We start from the raw sequence: 16,101 nt of genomic DNA, 5'->3' as shown, positions 1-16,101 counted from the left end.
TTATTTGTGTTGCTCAAAATCACAGTTTGCCTCTGTGGGGTTTTAAAGTTACAGACTGAGGGTCAGTATGTTTCTATATTCCCTGATAGCCCCCTCCAGTATCAGAGGTCATGATTTAAAACGCCTCGCTGGCTGCACAGGGAGTCCACAGATCGGGGAAGAAACCCAGGGAATATAAGTCAGCTAACAGGAGCCTCGTGGCCATTACTCCTGCACAATAGCTGAGCAGCCAGCTGGATTGCCAGGAGGCGTCTTGGTGTGCTGTCGCTGGACCAAAACGGAAAACAGGGAAAGAGAAGTTGGTAGTTGCGGATACTCGCTGAGGGCTGCAAAAAAAAGAAAAGGCCCTGTACCTATACCAGACAAGACCAGGGGAATAGATAACATACGCTCTTCAAATATGTCTATTTTTTAGTCAGGAGCTGTTCTCTCTTTGTGTGTCCGATGAGTTTGATAATTTAAGGCAAATGAAAACTGTGTAAATGACATCATTAAAAAAACACCAGCAGCTGTCAGACGTCCTCGTTAAAATCATTTTTCTTCTTGGAGCCTCAGGCCAGATTTGACAGTTTGCAATTTTTATACTCACCCCCCCAAAAAATAGCAATAAATATTAATAGTTAGTTCTGACATCTCTTCAGTTTTTCATGATTTCTAGTCTGCCGATGTGATTGTACGGTTTTATCATCTTATTATTCTGCAAATTAATCAGGATGAGACCAGTCATGCATCAATCTGTTCGTTTTTTTTTTCTCTTTCAGGTTAAACTTACTATTGGCTGCATATTATCCCATACTTATTGACTTGGATGATGACATTGCATGAAAGCAATCAACTCTAATTTGATTGGATTACAATTTATTGTGTTTATTAATAAGTCATTGGATTAAGAACTTTCTCAACAGGACCAATTAGGTTACAACAGCTTTCTGCTTGCATCCCATTATATGATGTAATACAACACTTCAACTTTTCATGACATTCAAGCAATCACAGTACATCAAATGGGACTGTGACTTATTATGAAAATACAAAAATGAACTGATCGCAATCACAATCCCCCTGCATGGCTTTAAATGTATTTACAACAGTATTGCAGTCCTTTGCATTAAACTATATAAGTGTTGCTTTGATCAATTTGACAATTAGATTATTTATGGATTCATCCTATTGTGGTCTGCATTGTGTATTTAATATCCTAAATAATGCCTTGATAATGACTTCAACCTTTTCAAAAAGTCTCACTGAGCAGCATCTTTAGTGATCCCCTCTTTGGGCCTATAAATGATGAGAATCAATAAAAACATACAGAGAAGCTGTTAGTACGTATTTTCATGGATTCATTCATCTTGACAATTTTGTGGACATATCTTTAAATTGTGTCAACCATCTTAGGGTAATTCTTCTTTTGGGTCTGTGAAGCTGTAACCTTATATGGTGAAACATGTAAATTGTAGCAGATCTATGTTTGGATAGGAGCCAATCATATGTTGTCAACAACTGTTTGCTAGACAGAGAGTCTACATCTGTTACGTATACAAATCAGTGTCATGTCATCTTTACTGTTTTATAGTGATGTACCCAAATGGAAAGGAATTCGTGGGCTGTACCTTCTAGCAGAATATAAGACACACTGTGTGATAAAGACTTGGCCATTTTGCCATTTTGCCCACGATGGCCACTTTGCCAATGATTGTCAATGATTGTGAGATCTTGGTCAGCATGGGTCAGCGATTGTCTGCACTTTGTCAGCCATGTGTGTTGTGTTTCTGTGTTGTCTGACCATGGCTGAATAAATCTAAGATGATCCACAGTCTGTTTCACGTTTTCAAAATTGTCCATCGACTACAGAAATAACCCCCACCTAACAGAAGCTTAAGCATGATGATAATTCATTTGACAAACACTGAGCTTTCATGTGGAGCGAGAAAACAAGATGTGTTGCGGAGCCTTCACAGTACCAGCAGCCTGTTTCCTCTGCTGAGCAAACTAACTGTGTGACTCCCATTTATTTCTGGCTCTTCATTTGGGTAATATATTGATTAACCATGTTAGCTGCACTCAGTCTCACAATTCATAAAACTGGTCATACGTGTCACGTGGACAATTTCTGCAGTGGAACATACAGAACAAAGATTTCATTTACGATCCTCAGTAGATGACTCATCCTTATGTTGACCTTTTCTCAGTCACTACGAGGTTGAGATTTGAGTGTTTCATTGAAATGTCTACATAACTACCGGTTTGGTCTGCCTTGAACCTTGGTTAAGTTTTTTTGTTCTTTTGAGGATGATTTAAATTAATTTACTTTTTCACATTTTGTCTGCTCAAATGCTTTCATCAGAAGGATAATGTTGTACTCCTGCTTTCCAGCTTGAATTATCATAAATAAAGCAGAGAACATGACCAATCGTTACCATGCTTCTCTCTGGAAACTAAACAGACGATGTATACTGAAAATCTAGAGTGAAATTGTGCCTTTCTCTAAGATGAAACAACATATTTTATTAGGCATCATTTACCATTCAGAATATCGCGTCCTACCCCGAATTTGATATTTTTCACAACACAATTCCAGCTGCAGTCATTTTAACAAAGAAGTCTGGTGTCTGTTGTATGATTCTGAGATGTGAGATGGACGAATGAAGGAAAACCCTGTTCGCTGTAAATGTCAATTTGAAAGCACTTGCATTGTGTAGAAACTATGTCGTCTCATGTCTCATTCAGCGGTAATTTGGTACCTCAGGGCAGACATTGGTCACTTTCTTTCAACTGCTATTCATAGCTTTCATGTGACGTCACACTCGTATGGAACCGCCCAGCTGGAGGGCAAGAAAGGCTCTCTACCACTGTACACTACTGACAAGTTACTGGTCTCAGTTGCCCCCTACCTGTTTTTGTCTGTTTTATTTTAAACATTTTAAAATGAAATACAGCTGTTGTTTAATGTGATACACGAACAGACGAGGAGACGAGCCTGAGTTTTGCTTGGACGTTTGTGAATTACTGCAGTTAGACCCTCTGCGGCCCCTGTGAGGGGAAACATTAGACTTCTCCTCATCCTGACATCAATTATTGTGTTGACTAAAGCTAAATATTCCTGCGGTTAACTCAAATTACTGCCCCAGAACACTAAAACTGACAGATGATACTATCCTGATATTATCGCTAGATAACGCTAACTAGCTAATGTTAGCTAATTAGCACTCACCGATGCTTGAATGATGAGGAATTTCTTGCCCTTCACTTCTCAAACAGCAGCATTATTGACCCAGACCGATCAATAATACATAAAGCTGCCTGTATGTTTGTAGACTTTCATCCTACAGCGGTGTAAGGAGAGGAATTCTCCTCTAATTATCAGCAATATCAGTGAAGTGACGTTCTGGTTGTTACGGTTAAAAGAGTGACCATGTTAACTGATGACAGTTTTTTTGCCCTCCACGCTGATGACGTCACTGAAAGCTATGAATAGATGATTTTCTTTGTTCTTTTTTCAGTGCACCTGAGCTATTAATTTCTGTCAGGACCTAAAGACAATTTCAACCAAAATCTTAAAAAGTGTATCTTGAGAAAAATTACCAACCCTGCCTTTATGGTATAACTCCAGAGTGCTATGGTAACATGTCTATTAACCTTTAGTTTTGTTGTTACACGTTAGCATATTAAAGCGCAATGTCCATCGGACTTTGGCCCCTATCACGGTGAATGAGCTCTGCCTTGTTTTGTCCTGAAACAAACATCTCTGTCCTGCATTGATTCTGTCGGTGTGCTTCTATATCTGTGGCTCATGTCATGTTGTTGGAAACAGCTGTAGATGCCTCCTGTAATGCTTTTCTTTCAATCAAACAACAATGGTCATAACAAAATATCCACTGGTAGACTCTCTGCAAACAGTTAATAACTGAAGGAGCTGCAGAAAAGGATAAGGATCTCTTTAAATAACCAAAAGTCACAAGGGCTGAAGCTATCACATGCTAGTGCAGCTGAAGAGTCTAATTTCAAGTTAATAGCTTCTCCTCCATATATAATGTGTCTGTCCTTAGCTCACACCTGAAGAACACAGATTGAGCTCAGTGTTTTCACACCTACCTATGAATGTCATCTGTGAGAAATACTTTAGAGAGGAGACAAAGAAAGGCTGGTAGAAAATGCATCATTCATCAGAATAGAAATTAAACTTCACCTTTGCAACTTCAGAGGTAATTGTTTTTTTATGTATCGAGAAGGAGTCTTTTCTTATTCATCAGTACTGGCACATCAACCAGATTTGTCGATAGAGACAGGATAATGAAGCATTTTGTCGGCTAGAGAGGGAAACAAATTTAACATGCGCTGTCAGGTTTACAATAAAAGTATAATTACAGTTTTGACAACACACAAAAGGGAATAAAGCTGCAGAATCAGAGAATCAGACTCTGTTGTCTAACCTCTAAACTAATAGTCATTCATTGTTTTTGATCTGTCTAAATATATAACAGAATACTGAGAAAGTTGTACATGCTTACTAAGTTACAGTTTTTTTTTTTTTTAAGTTTTTGGGGGGCATTTTTATGCCTTCATTCAGAGACAGGACAGTGGAAAAAGTCAGAAACCAGGGAGAGAGAGAGAGAGAGAGATAGAGTGGGGAATGACATGCGGGAAAGGACCCACAGGTTGGAATTGAACCCAGGCAGCCCGCTCTTGAGAACTTCAGCCTCTGTACAAGGGGCGAGTGCACTAACCACTAAGTAACAGGTGTGTGCTTGATTTGAGGCCTGTTCCAGAAAGCGCCTATAAAGTTCCCGTTTATTTTCTTTAAGCTCATAAGAGCTTCTGATAAGTCTCTCGTTTTGTAAGCTGAATGTTTTCTGTGTGTTTTAACGCATTTGTAGTTCAGGAAAAATTGTTTGTCTGGTTTCTTTGTCTTTTCAGTGACAACATTATCTCGTCCTGTACTTTCTAGGTTTCTGCTGACAGTTCTCACTGTGTTTCCTGCTCCGGCGGGATTAGTGACACTGCTTTTCTCTTGTATAATAAATCATCTTCATTTCCGGCGTTGCAGTGCTCTCCCGTGTTCGTAGACCAGATGACAAAGCATCCTAAATGTTTGCAACAGTCCGCTGATTACCAAACAGCCTGACAGGCCGGCAGCAGAGGCAGCAGCAGCAGCGCCAGAAGAGCCCATCAAGTCTGGTCAAAGCTCTGCTGGCCCTGATTGTCAGGGAACTGCAAGACTTTTCTTTTTTTCGGCTTGATGGCTGCCAACTTACAAATAGCTCCCTGTGCACCCCGGCGGATGGTAGGTCAATTTGCTGGATCAAAAGGGCTCAGCATGAGCAGGCCTTGTGCACCTATAATTTTGTGGGTTTGAATCTGTTTCCTGACCTTTATCCTCACTCCACCTCTACCTTTACTGCCTGCCCACACACCTATTCTGCCTCAATCTGCTGCACACCACATGTAATAGTAATGAAATACCGTGACATTTCTAAAAGAGAAGAGAGGTCCTTTGACTCACACTACTTTAAAATTCAAAGATATGATTACAAAAGGTTTTGTGTTTCACCTATAGCACGACTTGTCAAGGCTTCTTCTTCTTCGTTGTCAAGTTTTTCCAACGTCTGATGCTCCGAAAATACACCTTTGTCTTTTTTGTCAATTCTAAGTGATATGATTGGAGGGAAGGTGTATTTTGGAGAGCGTAGGAGGCAGGGAGTCAGGAGTCAAAACTCACAGAGGGAGATATGTTTTTAGAAGTCCCATTTTTATCTCCGCTGCACAGTTTGTAATCCTTCTCTCTCCTCTGCTTCATCGCTTTATCAAGAACTGGGAAGAGTACTCTATCAATGTTGTATTGATAGCAGGAACTGTAATCAGATCTTTTGTGTGATTCCTGTTATATACGTGGTGTAGCTTAAGTTGTGTTTTATCTTTTGTTTTAGTGCTACAGTTTAAGTAAATGATGCAATAATCTGTCCTTACTTGGATGTTACAGCTCAACCTGATTGGCCACCACATATATTCTAAATTGTTAACTTTTTTCTTCTTCTTCTGAGAGACCTTAAATAACAGACCTTTATTAATCACATTCACTTTGTGGAGTCCTCTGCCCACATATTTAAAACACCTGTGGCTGTGCCATTTCTATTTCTTACCTTGGCAGATTCCTTTTTCGAAATTAGTCCGGAATAGGATTTTCAAAGAACTCATCTGACCTATGAAAAAATACAATACAATTTTCCACATGGCAGCCGTTTTCCTTTTAATCCCTGGGAACATAATCAAAAGTTGAGACAGGTGCGTTCTAGGTTGCAAATTATAAACATTTTGGCATTTTCTCAAATTATTTTCCAGAGCAACCAAAAAAGACGATAAATAGTGAAAATCATCTGAGTTTCATCAACCAACAACACTGATCATCCTCACTACTGCTGCTCAGTTAAGACCAGGCTCATGAAGGTGACGCAGAGCTTTCACAGAGGAGCGAGAGCCATAATGGAAGCATATTAAAGCTCATTGTATAAACACTGACCTAAATCAGTAAGAAATTTGCCTAAACGTAAAGCGTTGCATTGCAAAGATAAGACACTGACAGGAAGTACTGAAATTAAAGGACTAATATGTAAAGTATATAGGGAATTAATATATAGTGGCTTCTCTGACAACAATGCAGCAGCCAGTGTTCTCCTAAGTTTCGATTCTGCAGAATGTTTTGTTTTGACCAGAGAAGGTAACCGATTTTAAGCCACTCCCACACCGCCGTTTTGGACACCCCTTGATTTGCCAGGCAAACGGCAAACCAACAGATGTTGTGGTGATGGAAGAGGGCAAGCAAAGTGGTTCAGATATAACTGATACCCGTGGTAACGTGGTAAAGCCAGGGTAAATATTGGAGATGCTTTTGAAAAATGGAGATATCTTAGAGCGCAGAAATGTTTCATGACCAATGCAGAGCTGGTTTAATACTGTAGCTTCACTGTCTGTGACATGGAAACCCGCATGCACATCGACTCTGGGGAGAAGGAGGGCGGGCGGAGACAGCCTGCTTCTATGATTTGATTATGGACTGCAGTACCAGTTTTAAACGCTAGGTGGCATAGTATGATACTGCTCCTTTAAAGAATCATAAATAAAAATTCAAATTACTATTAATGAAATAAATGACTATAAAGGTAATACAATTCCAACTACTATAAAATAATATAGACTTTAAATAAAATGAAAAAGCTGTAAACTTTCTCTGCAATAATTTTCTGAATGAAAACAAAGGGGCTCGCAGGGTTCACAGCATGAATCCGTCAGTCGTGTGTGAATCTAACACATCTCAGGTGTGTAGATTTAACGTTAATGTAACGTGTCGTGGGGAGAGCAGAGTTTAAGGGACAGTGTCAGTGTGCGTCCCTGTTGGTCTAAGTGATGAGGCCACATGCAGATGGGGAGAAGCTGTTCTTGTGGCGTGACTGAAATCCAGTCCTGATCGACCACAGCCCCCAAGCCAGAGGGAGAGTGTCTGAGACAGTTTGTGTTCAGGGTTGGGAGGTGGTCAGCCACAGTCTTTCCTGTGTGCGGGGGAGCAGGAGATGTGAGACTTCAGAAAAATAACTTCTTAAGGTATAATACACAGGTGTCCACATACCCCTGACCTAGTGAAGTGTTTTTATGAAGCTTAAGTTATCAGTTTCCAGGCTACAAGAAAAAACTGAGTTCATACTTGACACAAGGAGAGGACAGCAGTCCTGCTAATGACACCCATGGTATAGGTTTTGTGTTTTACTTTGAAGTTAAACGACTCATCATCACAGCATCATTAGACTGATACTATATTGTACAATACATCATCAGGCCATGTCCTCCTACGGTTAGATTACCTACAGTAATTGTGTTTACACTCTCTTATTCTTTTTAGTGTTGTGTGGACACACACAGAACTGGAATGGCATGCAAATAACTTCCATTTCACCTGATGTCATCACTGAGGAGAGACTATTACTGTGCAATCACAGCAGTCACGTTCATAAACTCATTATGTTGCAGGGTGTTGATCATGGTGGGTACAAGGCTTCTGGAAGAGTTGACCTCAGTTTTTATGTTACTGGAATGGAGATGACTTCTGGGCCTTTCTGCTGTCTTTTAAAGAAGAACCATCAATCCTGCTTGTCATGGTGGATATTTTCCAGCTTTAAACCGCCTGTAACACATTATTAATGAATCACTGTTGATGCAAATGTAACATTCGCATTATTTTATGTGGATTTGGTAAACTAGTTTTAAAAGAGCTTCTTATTAAGGATCGTGTTAAACCTCAAAACTGGAAGTTCAGCTCCCTCTTAACACTTTGTAAAGTCTATTTGTATATATTTTTTTTTCTATTAAACTGCTTCACAATTGATAGCAAACCGAAAAGATAACACTGTTTGGATGTTGGAACTTCAATTAAGCCACAAAGACGTTTTTCATTTTCCACTGTAAGTTTTTGGCGGTCTGAGCTCAGCTACTTTGTCTTGTACTTCTTTTCGTCTCAGTCTAATTTTAGGGCTCTCCCTGCAGTGTGATACCCTTAACTCTGTTTTAGTTGTGCTGCTGCCCAATCTGCTGCGTCTAAATAAATCGCACTGGAAACTGCCAACGTGTCAAGCTGACTGCAAGGTGGTGTTTAGCTGGACAAGGACTTCCACCCACCTTCTGTTATTTCCCGTTGAATCAGTATTACTGCAGTGTCATGGCAGGTCAGGCCGGCGGTGTCCACTCCACATGCTGAAATCTGAAGCACTGGGCCCTGTGCCAGCGTGGGGATGTCAACCTACAGTGGAGCGAACATTCAAGGATAAAGATCTCTTTCTTTGAGGTCATATTTAGAGGTCAATGTTATACGAGTATAAGTCCCCCTTGCCCTGTGCAGTCCACAGAGGCAATGTTGTTATCTGTGTCTGCAGATTCGGCCCAAGGGGTTGAGAGCAGACGCCTGGGATGTTGTCTTCTCCTGTGGTTCAGCTCATGGTCTGTGTGGGTTGGTTATCTGATGACACCTTATAATCCTTCAAGTATCCCTACATGGTGTCTTGTACAATGCTTAACTTTGAGGCTTTACTGTGGATTACACTAAGAAATAGGGTTGCTAACCTTTCAGCCCTTAATCTCTTCAGTGTTCTTTGAAGGAACATTTTTCTCTTTGGAGGATGTGCTTTGTCAAAACACATCCCGTCCATTTATAAAAGCTTTGTGACCTGTTCTGTATTAGCTAACAACTCCAAAACCTTCAACCTCTTAAGTGTTTTTATCTTAAGTATGACTTTTAATTGTGATGGTAATAGAATTGGCTCCCATGTTGGCAATTCCTTTTGAGAGATACTATACTACCTTTTTAAAAAAGCATTGATTTTGGCTCATGTGAGAACATTTTGTTCTTCAGTATGTGGCCATTTCTTACAAAGAGTCTTGTTTTCCCTTCTGTGTTTGTTGCAGGAATCTATATTGAGTGCAGGGAAGGAAAAAGAAAGGCTGAACGCTGGTGGTTTCAGCCGATTCCCAAGGCAGCCAGTGTTGTAGGTTGACTGCTCCTGAGTTCCTCTGGAGGTGTGTGTGTTTTAAAAAAGCACAGAAACATTCTGCCGCTGTGAAAAATCGCTTCAAAGGGGCATTTCAGCAGTGTTGACTGCGGTAAGATACGTCTTAAAGAAAACACTTTCTTTCTGTGATGGATCTTGGTAGAGGTGCATCCAAAGAAGACAGAAGAGGCAATATGTATGAAAATGAGCGGAGCAATGTTCCAAGCGCTTCAATACCAACAGAGAGTGGATGTTGTAAAATTCTACCCCCTGAATATTATTGCTCTGGGATGCATCACTCGTCATAGCTCCCAGCAAGCCTCTTGGAATTAAGGAACAACAACAACAATACAAACACCAAAGAAATACAGCTGCACAAAGAAACATGTACAGTGCAAAAACACGTGGGCAGCAGCATGCATGATCAAACGCGTAAGAGAAAAAACAAAGACACACACACACTGTAAAAACAAAAAGTCATGATAACATAAAATTCTAAGTTAGTTTTAGATAGATAGATAGCTAGATAGATAGATAGATAGATAGATAGATAGATAGCTAGATAGATAGATAGATACTTTATTGATTCCGAGGGAAATTCAAGTCTTTACTTCAAGTCTATGAAAATGTTGTGTTAACTCAAAATGATACCTTTATGTCCCCTCAACGAATTGAAAGATGTCCAACTTTGAAAAGTGACTGGCTGGATTTCCCGGTTTTCTTGGTGAGTGCCGTGCTCATGATGCTGAATCCTTTGGAAAAGTGGTCGAAAAAGTCGTTGATGTTGTCAAAACAAATCTCCAGGGGGTCCAGGTCGCTTGAAATTGTATTCTGATTAAAGAAAAGGGAAATGGAGTTTGTAGAAATAATACAGGAAAGAAATATGCTTAAAAGTCCGATCATGGAGTGGAGTGGAGTCTTTCCCTTTTTCCCTCTTTGTGGGAATAGTATCTTTCCCTCTTTCCCTCTTTCCCTCTTCTCTACCGTCAAAAGCTGTAAAAAGGAGCAGAAATTAACAGCAAAATATACAAGCATATATTGATATTATATTTCAGATTTTGTGTGTACATTTTGGACACGAATGTGAAAAAAAGACTAATGCAATCAAATCAACTTTGTTGCTAGTCCTTCACATATCCAAGACTCACCATTCAACTAATAACCTTGCATTTAAAGGGTTACAATCCTGAAAGTAATTGAATGTTTGGTAGTTTTGAGCAACTCAGAAGTTGCTTAACTTCACAGCAGAAAAATAGAAATACATTTGAGGAGGGCACAAGGGTTAATGTGGTGTTGTTTTACCTTGATATACAGTAGAAGAAGCTCGTCACGAGGCAGGATGCTGCTCTCCACTGTGGCGGTGATCAACTCTGGAACCAGCTCTTTGTCCAGCATGAAGAACACCACACTCCGTACACTTCCCTGTCAAAGTCAATTCAATTAGAACGATTACCGCCAAAAAAAGCTTAAAATGCAGTCAGATAAACTTCAGTGATAAACATATAAGACAGAAGAGGCAGCAAAGATATATTCCAATACAGTTTAATTCATGTATATATCACCACAAAGCATTATCGCTCTTAAAATAAAACTTGTAAAATATCAGTGGTACCAAATATGTTAGTTTTTATTTTATCAATATTTCAGCCCTTGTTTTCTTGCTGTGAATTTTCAGATATTTGTTTGAATCTTATACACTTGTATGACGGAGGATTAGGGCCAGGTTAAATGTACAACTTTATTCTCGTAAATTTACATAAATTGTTTGTTTTTTTTACGCGGCCCTAATCCTCAGTCGTACACTTGGATATCGTTAAATGGGTTTTTCATAAAAGACACACCTTCTCAAAGACTGAAAGTGAAAGCCTGTGGTTGTATCTCTTGTGCAGGTCCAGGAGCTGACTGTGACTTTCTCGCTCCATGCACAATTTTTTACTGTGAGAAGGCAGACTCAGAGGGCAGAACAAACACCTAGCTGCAGTAACCCCTTTGGAGCACGCAAAAGAAGAGGATTTATTTTTCTTACAACTGGGGGTTTGTAGACAGACTAGGGACATATATTAGAGTAAGAAAATCATGGTAAAGTGTATTTTGCATAATATTTGGCCTTTAAGTTATAGACACAGAGCAGGCCCTAACCATTTTGATGCACCAGGCAAGATTTCAGCGGTTGCCCCTTATGTTGCAGACAGTTTGACCACCAAAGACAATATTCATAGACTTAAAGAAAACTGGCATACATCTTTATATTAAAGTGAATTTCTTTATTTTAAAAATAAAAAATACTTCTAAACAAACGTGAATAAAATGGTAATAACTCTATATTTCTTATAAATAAATACAAATAACTAGTGTAAAAGAACTAACAATATCAAACAGTGCATGGAGCAGAAGTCACAGACGGCCCAGGGATGGCTTTAAATGTTTTATGATTGCATCTGGAGAGAGAAAACGAGTATTTGTGAAACAGTGGGCATTTTATAATATAATGTGAACACAAAATATGAATAAAAATATTTTACAAAATGGAAGAAACATAGAAATGCATCCAATAAAGTTAAGTACATGTTCTCGGGCAAGTTGAAAGGGCATTTAAAGTGTTTAGCTATGTATATACTGTATTTGTAAACAAGAGCGTACCTGGAATTAAGCCATCGCTGACAGAGTGAGCGAGCAGATGAGGGTCCATCATCCAGTGAGTCTTTATCAGCCTGTGAAGAGATTAGTGTTGTAAAAATCTACACCAAGACATACAGCATGGTTTTCAATCTCTCCAACATTTCCAAGAAATGTTTTACTTAAAAGCATACATTTAAATTCATTCGTCATCATTTAAGGAAGAATGTGTGACTTTTTGATCCAGTAGATGTCGCCCCCTTGAGCACCAGCATCAAACCGAAACACCTCCACTATTGGCCACACCTCCACTATTCTGAACCCTCCACTCTCCTCCAACCCGTCTCCACTCGCGTTCACACAAAGGAGTTATCAATTAGAACGCACCATGATCAAGCACCATTTAGAGCAAGTGGCAGACAAAATTGTACTTTGCTGGAGCTGCAACAACCTGTGGCCTGCATTGTTGTTAGCACGCTAATGTTAGCGCACTCCGTGAACTCATAGCTTCACTCACATTGAACATAAATTGACACAGAATGACCCTGATCTAAACACACTTATGTGACATTATGTTTAAAATGATGCACATTCTTCCTTTATCAAAACTTGGTTTTACTCATAGTTGGCATACACATTAATTTGGCTTACATGTGTTGATTTGAGGGATACGTATGCAGTATATAATATGTTTATCAGAGCCAAACATTGTATGAAGAAGAAATTCTTTATTAATCCCACGGGGAGAAATTACTTTTCCACTCCATTATTGAGACATGCTACACACACATAGGCTGAAATCCACACGCAACATGCACTAATGAAGAGAAGTTAGAGTGAGGGCCTGCACGTGAAAGAGTGCCCAAGCGGTTGGGGTTTCGGTGCCTTGTTCAAGCGCACTTCGGCAAGACTCAGGAAGGGAAATGCCACCTTCCCAGCAACCAGACCAATTTCCAGACTAGGTCCAAACCAGTTTTGGAACCAGCAACCCTCCAGTTCCCAGCCAAAGTGCAGACTGAGCTGAACATTAACATTATTCAACTTCAATTCAAATAACTTTATTTATCCGTTAGGAAATTCATTTGTGTAAAAGAGCATCAGTGCGCATACAGCTAGACACAAAAACAACAACAGAAACACACACATACAAGTGGCTCTATGAAAAGCATGAGAGGTCATAAATAATTGTTATAAGCGGTTAAAAGAGTGGTGTTAAAAATAAATAAGAAATAGATCATTTGTTCATGAGCCTGATGGATGTGGGAGCAAAGCTTGACATGGCTCGATTAGTCTGGAAAGTGAGAGATCTGTATCTGTGGCCTGAGGGGAGACGGTTGTAGAGATGGCAGAGTGTGTGTGTGCTGTCTGAGGTGTTGTGTTGTCCTTTTAGTTTTGTTCTCCTGTTGTAGATACTGATCAGTGGTTCCTGCGGCTGTCCGATTTATTTTGCTGCTTATTGTTATGATCCTGTTTAATGGGTTACGATGAATGTTTGACAGAGTTCATGTTTGACATGCTAGCTAAACACCTTGAATTGTAATGTATCAGTTTACAGTTTTGAAATGTTAACAGCAGGTGGCTACAAACCATCCATTTATTGTCAATATACCGCTTTACATATTCAGGGTCATGGGAGCGGATTCTTGTCATTGTGAAACTGAAATCGAGAGACTGGAATGGTCGCCAGTCAAACACATGGCTGACAAACAACCAGCTACTCTCACAATTACACCTACGGGCACCTAAGTGTCAGCAACTGACCTAATGACCATGTCTTTGGACTGGTGGAGGGAGCTGGTAAACTCGCAGGGAACCTGCACATGCAAATTGGACAGAGATTTGAACCAGGAACCTTCCGGCTGTGAGCCAACACACTACACTACACCATTGTGCAGCCTGGCTACAAACCAAACAACAAATAAACATTTCAGGACATGAAAGTGAAGACATTTGAATGTTCCAAGAATGTAAAATGACCTATAGGGGTGAAGGTCCTGGGTGACGGATTTGTTCAAATAAACAAGTCAAGTTTTTTTTTCTTTTAGGTACATAATGGAAATCTAAATAAAGAGGTTTATTTTAACCCAAATCGTGGTCTTTAAGTTGTATACTTGCCTAACTCTAATTATTTAATAATGTTAATCACAAGTTAGAAAGACATTCTTCTTCTACAGTATGCACTCTGCATTGGCTTTTTTTCTGTGCTGCCATCACATAATTTAATCACATTATGTGTAGTCACCAAATAATACAGTGTTAAGAGGTCAGGGTCATTTCACACATTTTTCTTGGACTGCATTGCTATAGCAAGGAGGGGGGGAGGGGGGGAGGGGGGGAGGGGGGGGAGTTAAGCTAACAGTTGATTGGCGAGAAGAAGCCACAGGAAGCTATCACCCTTTGTCATCCCTTAATGCATCATGTCTTTCTGTCCTTTTTTGTCTCTTCTCCCCGAGCACTTCCCTTCGTCCTATTTCCAATTTCTCTCTCTCTCGGTCTCTCTCTCTCTCTCTCTCTTTCACTCTCTCTCTCACTCACTTTCTATCTCCCTTCATTCTCTGCCAACCAGAATGCTGACAATAGCTTCAATAAAGATGAATTGAAGTTGGCTTTGGCTGGATTCGGCTTCCCAAGACACAATGGAAGAACCTAGTGCTGTAATTATTACTCTGAATTCCAGGACACTGTGCAGCAAACTCATTTTTCCTGTTTTCTTTCTCTTCTTTGTATCTTCTTCTCACTCTCTCCGTCTATCTGTGGGGTTTTTTTTTCCACCTGAGTTTCTCTTCCTCTCAGGTTCATATCTCTCTCTCTCGCTCTCTGCCTATCCCGCTCTTCTCCTCTTCAGTCCGTCTGAGCCGCTCTTTCAGTCCCGCCCTCTCCCTGTTCAACCCACTACAGTCCATTATTGTTGTTTGCTAAAGTAGAACTATAATTTCACAGCTGAGGAGCCAGATCAGGTCTGGAGTAGTGATTAATAATCTGACGGTGAATAATGATTTCATCCTCCATATTCAGCTGTAGGTAATTATTCGCTGCGTAATCGTGGAATAGATTTGCTCATGAAAAACAGACTTATTCAAATGTGAGATAGAATCCAGCGCGCCTTGGGTGTGTCGAGGCATCCGTGAAGCTAAATTTACATGGGTGGGATCCAAATATAGGCCCAGGAATAAGATTAGAACATTAGCGTGGGCGTCACTTCAAGCCTCTCCGGTCCCAAAGTCTTCCCTGTTCGTGTTCCTGCCGCTGAAGTGAGGCGCACTGCCTGCCTATCCTGCTCATCACAAATGTGATGAATGTGTCAAAAGAAGCGATGCGAGGCATTTCATTCTCTTCGTCCTTGTATCTCGTCTTGTCTATAATGATAATGGATTGCATTTATTTTCTCGATGAAAGTCGGGGGATCAAGAGGTGGCGGGCGAAGCGACAGACAAAGCGAGGAAGGAGATTGCGAGAAGGGTTGCAGAAATGAGCCTTCATATTTTGTTGGGGATGTTTTGTTTTTGTGTTTTGTTTTTTTAATGGGTCTCAAAGCAGCTAAGCAGTGTACCAGGGGTTGTGAATACACTGTAGCTGTCTTACAGGGATTCAGACACAAAAACAGGAAACAATTGTATATGTGCAAGGCCACTTAAATCCATGCAAATTATTTAATACACACTTAACCGGGGTGTCTTCATTTACATTTTTATATTATTTGAATTATGTAAATGTGTGTGTCTAATGTGTGTGTGTGTATGTGTGTGTGTGTGTGTCTTTGTGTTTGCACAGCTTTGGTTATTTTGGATGTTGCTGAGGATGCTACCACACACATTTTACAGCTGATCAAAACAAAGGTCACAATGCAGTTAATCCCGGTTTTTCATAGCAGTGATAAGTGGGTGTGCTTTGTACAGTGTGTGGGCAAGTGTGTTCGTGGGAGTGTGTGTTACTGTAATGTGTTTGGCTGGTGTGTTTG

At 40.1% G+C, this 16,101-nt stretch overlaps 1 long non-coding RNA gene across 1 annotated transcript in view; it reads right to left on the bottom strand.

Moving 5' to 3' along the window:
• Window positions 1-5,080: 5,080 nt before the first annotated feature.
• Window positions 5,081-16,101, bottom strand: part of LOC136183244 (uncharacterized) — a 31,277-nt gene continuing 20,256 nt past the window's right edge. The window contains exons 2-3 of the long non-coding RNA XR_010669076.1: window positions 10,830-12,238; window positions 5,081-10,520 (exon numbers count right to left, since the gene is read on the bottom strand). This is a non-coding gene — a long non-coding RNA (uncharacterized lncRNA). The remainder of the gene's footprint in view (window positions 10,521-10,829; window positions 12,239-16,101) is intronic.

This window comes from Labrus bergylta, chromosome 18 (genome assembly GCF_963930695.1).
Source record: "Labrus bergylta chromosome 18, fLabBer1.1, whole genome shotgun sequence".
Taxonomy (NCBI): domain Eukaryota; kingdom Metazoa; phylum Chordata; class Actinopteri; order Labriformes; family Labridae; genus Labrus; species Labrus bergylta.
The sequence above is the reverse complement of the archived record's forward strand: the minus strand, read 5'-3'. Positions and strand labels throughout refer to the sequence as shown.